The following is a 6,000-nucleotide window of genomic DNA, read 5'->3' as shown; positions in this document are numbered from 1 at the left end:
TCCTAAATTTCTGTGGTTACTCTGAATGAACATGCCTAGGATTCTGATGGTGTCTACTTGTTTGATTGGCAGTCCTTTGAGCTCTACCCTGATTGCAGAAGGCGGAGGTCTGTTCTTTCGATTGGGGCCTTCTCGAACTACAAGGAGTTCGGACTTAGAGTGTGAACATTCAAGACCCGCCCTTAGAGCGTAAGTCTCAATGGTGTCGACTGCTTCCTGAAGCACACTTTCTTTTTGGGCATCACTTCCTCTGTTCACCCACAGCGTAATGTCGTCCGCGTAAAACGTATGCTGTAGCCCCTCGATGGCGGCGAGTCTGGGGGGCAGTGTTATCAGTGCAATGTTGATGAGGAACGGCGACATCACAGAGCCTTGTGGTGTTCCCTTTCCGCCCAGAGATATGGGGTCTGATTTGATCGCGCCGAAAGTGAGCTCGGCCGTCCTGTTCGTAAGGAAGGACCGGACTTACCCGAAGAATCTCTCTCCAGGATTCAAAAGCGAGAGGTTTTCTAATATCGCCTCGTGCGAGACGTTATCGAAGGCTTTACAGAGATCAAGCCCAAGTATTGCCCTCGTTCCATGACAGTACCTGCGATCCATAACATCCCTCGACAGCTGGATCATGACATCTTGCGTGGAGAGGTTGGGTCTGAATCCTATCATGGTTGAGGGGATGAGGTCGTTGTCCTCTACATAACCCTGCAGCCTGTTGAGAACGATGTGTTCCATTAATTTGCCTAGGCACGACGTTAAAGAAATGGGTCTTAGGTTTTCTATGTTAAGCATCTTCCCTGGTTTCGGTATGAATGTCACTTTGGCATGTTTACATTCTTGCGGTACCTCTCATTTCTTCCAGTAGGTGTTCATGAGGTCAGTTAGGACCGAAACTGAGCCGATATCTAGGTTCCTGAGGATTTTGTTTGATACGCCGTCTGGTCCCGCCGCCGAGGTCGTCCTGAGTTGTCCTATCGCGTACAACATCTCCGCTTCCGTAAAGTCGTCGTCCAACTGTTCATTGGGGAGTCCTCCATACATAGGGAGTGGGCTAGTGCTAGGTGTCGTGTACAGGTACATTTGACATAGTGCATTTAGTAGCTCCGCGTCCGTACCTTCATACTTTTGTATAATTTGTGCGAGGTGATCCCGCGCAGCAGATTTTGTTTGCGTTGGGTCGAGCAAGAGTCGGAGCAAGAGCCAGGTTTTCTTACTGCCGAGCTGTCCGTTCATTCCATCGCAGATTTGCCCCCACTGTTGTTTCTCCAGGTCGCTGGCATGTGCCTCGATCGGCCTCTCTAGTTGTGCAATGCGCCATCGCAGCGTTCTGTTGAAACGCTGCTTTTTCCAACGGCAAAGTAAACTAGCGTGAGCCTCCCACATGTGCAGTAGCCGCGCGTCCGTGGTTGTGTTGTCCTGACCTGCGGATTGTATTTCGGCTGTGGTGCTGTGAACGTCATTAATAAGTGCGCTGGTCCAGTTTTTAAACGGCAACTCCGGGGGTATTTTGACATTCGAATATTCTAATAAAATTTTTTACTGTAGATTCTCCTCTCCGTCCTGACGCATTCTACAAAATTTGGGCGCTGTACGATAATCCGTTCACGCGCAACACGACTTTAAAATATGCTGTTTTTATGGCTTAATTTGAGACTATCTCTGCCGGCAACATTGAGTGTCTGACGTCAAAAATAGTATACCGGCGTTACTGTCCACTTCCCGCATGATTATGAAATTGTGAGGCTTATATTGAACTGCCTCAGACATTTTATGCAATGCTTCATGATTTCCATACTTTATTTTCACCATCCAACGCACGTACGAGTGTTTCTCTAATACTGAGTGTGACGTCACCATTTCGTCACCTGGGACGTCGTTTCTGGCCGCGAAAGCAGTTTCGGTTTGCTGTTTTTTCTTTTTAAAAATACTTCTAATTGGAATTTCGAAAAACTGTTTTTTTGTGCTCGAGTCAGGACGTGCCGAGAAATGTAATTCAACCAAAAACACAGAATGATGGAAAAACCACCGGAGTTGACCTTTAAGGTCGGTTATGTTGGAGGGGGCGGTTTGTTCCCTCAGTTTTCTAAATTTGTCCCCGTCCGTAATTGTGGCTTTTGCGGTTAGGCGTTTATGTGGCGTTGTGTTGAACTTGACGGAGATAATGTAGTGGTCACTGCCATGCGAGTGTTGCGTGTTGTTCCAGCGAGCGTCCCGAATGTTTTTGCTTAGTGTTAGATCAGGAGAGGTGTCTGCACTTACGCTTTTGCCTATTCTAGTGACTTCCTGTGGATCGTTAAGAATGGAGAAACCAAAATCTTGGGCTGCTTCCCAGATTCTGATGCCTTTGGGCGTGGTTTTATTGTAATCCCATGCCGTGTGACGTGCGTTAAAATCGCCTACCACCAGTAACTGCGCCCTGGCTGCGAGCTTTAGTACCTTCTCTAGTAGACGCGGTATTCCTGAGCCCGCGTCTTTGGGTGAGAGGTACAAGTTTAGGATGAAGAGCGTTGTATCTCCTTTTTTCCTAGGGACAATTTCTAGCAAAGTGTAATTGACGTCGGTGTCATCGAATGTGTGCTGTATGGCGGTGATGTTTCGCAGAATGAAAGTCGCGGTGAGCTGGTCCCGCTTGTTCGACACGCCTGTTTGTACAAAAGCTTTGTAGCCTGGTAAATTGATTGGTCCCCTATTTTCTTGCAGCGCTATTACATCTGGTTTGCTAGCTGAGTTTTGAATGTGGAGCAGCAGGTTGCCCCGCTTGCCGCGGAACGTCCTGCAGTTCCACTGCCATACCTCAATTTCTTGGCGAGGGGCCATCTTTGTGCTGAAGATTTGGCAAGGTTTTCGGAGTTGCCGACAACCTGTCGATAATTATATCTAGTCTAGCGGATTGACTGGCAATTGCTGTTTCTATGGCTGCTACTTTGGTTTCCATGGCTGCCACTCTAGTTTGTAGGTCGCCTAAAATTTTATCCTGTGTGTCCATACGGGCGTTGCTAATTGCATCCCTATCAGTGAGACTTTTGTTTAAGGCATTGAGTCTGGCGTGATGGTCAGTTGTGTTGGCATTAATTTTGTCTTCGAGTTTCCTGATGTCCTCGTCCCTGGTTGGTTCTAGAGGGGTCCCCTCAGGGGAGCTTTCCAAAGGTTTTTTCGCTTTGACGCCCTGCTCGTCCCTGGTTGGTTCCTGAGGGGTTCCCTGAGGGGAGATTTCCGCAGGTTTTTTAGGTATGACCTCCGGCTCACTGTCCGAGGGTGCCGGACGTTTTAAGCTATTGGATGATTCAACCTCCATATCTTGTGGCACAGTCGCGTTTACGACACACGTGTTAAGAACGCCAGTAGGTAAGGGAGGTTTAGGACTTGCCGTTTGTTTTGGTGTAGGAACTGACGCTCTCGTGATTCTTTCGAGGGTTTCTATTCTTTTCATCATGTAAGCCAACTGCTCTCTCAGAAGTTTGTTTTTTGCTGCCAGCTGCTTTTCTAGAGGAGTGGAAGGCGCCATAATGGCTGCACTGCTCACCTGTGCGTAGGTGCCTTGGCTTAGAAGCGGGGGGAAGGCTTGGTCCATTCCTTCCTTTGTCCACGTTGCGGGTTTTAGGCTGGTCGGTCCGGCCGAGATCGTGGTGTCTGGTTTCCCGGCTCGGTGTCCAGGTTTCACAGTCATGCCACTGCTCGGCTGTCGCTCGAAGCGGAGTTCACACTTCCTAGAGCCCGTGATGTGTTGGCCTCTGCATACGATGCACCTTGGCGTGCAGTCAGGTTGCTCTTTCGTTGGATGCTGCATTCCGCACCTCCTGCAGAGGCCTTTCCTCTCCTTTATGCAGATGTCTGCGCGGTGTCCAGGCTTCCAGCAATTGAAGCACGTTTCCACCTTGTTCCTAAAGGGTTCGCACCAGTAAAGTCCCGAAGCGAACCGCATTCCTGTGGGTACCTGCGTGATGCCTGTGAAGGTCACCACGACAGACCTTGACTTTCCAATACGTCTGGCGTCGGCGATCTCGTATTGGGGGTTCAATTTCTGGATGTTCTCAACAATTTCCTGGTGCGTCTGTCCATCGAGCGCTCCACGTAGGACGCCTTTAATAGAGTTGTCTGGTGCCGCGATGTACGCATTAACGCGTAGCGTCTAGTCTTCGATTTGCACGTATTGCAGGGCTACGTACTCTTCGATCCTTTTAGTGCAAGTCGAGCTTACGGTGAAGGAGTTATTGGTGGGATTGCCGCGATGTACGCATTAACGCGTAGCGTCTGGTCTTCGATTTGCACGTATTGCAGGGCTACGTACTCTTCGGTCCTTTTAGTGCAAGTCGAGCTTACGGTGAAGGAGTTATTGGTGGGATTGATCCTCACCTGATCGAGGTGCTGGGCTTCCTCGAAGTTTTATCAGCTCCTTTACACACGGCGCGCAGGAGCGTCTCTGCAGTGGTTGCACGGAGGTTAAAACCACCTTGAAACCTAAATACCACTTTATAGTGTTCTATCGGTAGTCGAGGTAGCGGCTTCCTTCTCGGTAGCTGCCTCTTGGCCGGGGGCTTAGGAGCTGCGTTGGCGTCCGTGACCGGAATCGGTGGTGTGTTGCCAGGCTTCGGATGGGCCCTGTCGTGGGCTTTGATGGCCAATGTCCACAATGCAGGATTGTTATATTCGTCCTCGGTGATCTCGTCCCCCTCCACCGTGTACACCATGGTGTCGGATCGCGGTGGAACTTGATGTGGAACTCAGTCGGAACGCGGCGGCCAAGCTCGCCCGCGTAGCCGATGATCATAAAAATGCCCAAAAATGGGTCACAGGACGGTACTTGTCAACTGACAGTCACTCTACGTGGTCACCACCAGCATTCTTGAGTCGTGTAGAACCAAACTCGCGAACAGAAAAGTTCTCATCGCAGGAGCCCATGTGAGGCACGTCCTCACAGTCCAAGCGAACCAGCTTCTAATCTGCCCTTTGTTGGAGCGCGACGGCGGCCAGAACGCGGCCGGAGGAGGAGAGAAACAACCGAGCGCGCGCGCGCAAGCACGTGCTAGAAAGCAGCACGGAGCAGACGACAGCATGCTTTTCGATGCGGCGGGGAGCAGACGACGCGGCCGCGTTGCGCGGAGGTTTTGACGGGGTCTCCATGGAGGGCGCTACGCACAGAGCGGCGCAGCGCCCCCTGGCCCAGGTTTTTTCTGCTATTCACGGCCACGGCCGGTCTCGAGGGAGAGCGCGCTTCTCTCCAATGGGGTCTGTTTCCACCGCCCGCCGCGCCTCGGTGGGGTCGCCACCGCCCCGCTGCTATCACCATACCACTGCTGCTCCTCCGCTACAGCCGTTCACGCGCAAGGGAAACGCGCGCTCGCTCTTAGCTCCGCCCGCGTCAGTTGCAACCGGCAGGTCCTGACATTTCGCCCCTTATGGTTTATACAAAGGCCGTAATCAGCATCGAACATTTATCGTGTACGAGGAATAAAATACAGCCAACAATCCGCTCACGCGCGCGCGCGCCTTCGTCAGTGCGACCGTGGACGGTCGAATGAAGCTTCGGTTACACTTCAACATTTTTACCCTACGTTTTGTACAGAAATAAATTTACCAGACAATGCAATGTGACCATGAATGTTGTAAGCAGGTGTAGCGCGACCTGACGTGAGTGCATGATGAATTGTTGGATGGAGAGTCTGTCAACCGCTACCGTTTTCGTTCAGATCAAAAGAAGCACCGGCGAAAATTCATGGCGCGTCTCAAAGTCTCAAATTCAGAGTAAAGAATAAAAATTTACTCATATAGTTAAAATTTCACTTGTCTAGTGGAGTGGGCTATTCTAACTTCGTTCTAAACAACTGTTGAAAGACTGAAGATGTATATGTAGTCTCGCGACTACTTTTAATCAAGGAAATGGGCATTAACAGTTGAGCAGAATTTAAAAAAGCGGCAAACAATAAAAAAATTGTCCTTCAAAGTTACAAATTGCACTATATATTCATCAATTCATCAAAATGCGACCTGCATCTAGAACATTCAGTC

This window comes from Amblyomma maculatum, chromosome 1 (assembly GCF_055883805.1).
Source record: "Amblyomma maculatum isolate TAMU_Amacu chromosome 1, ASM5588380v1, whole genome shotgun sequence".
Lineage (NCBI taxonomy): Eukaryota > Metazoa > Arthropoda > Arachnida > Ixodida > Ixodidae > Amblyomma > Amblyomma maculatum.
This window is presented reverse-complemented; position numbering follows the sequence as displayed.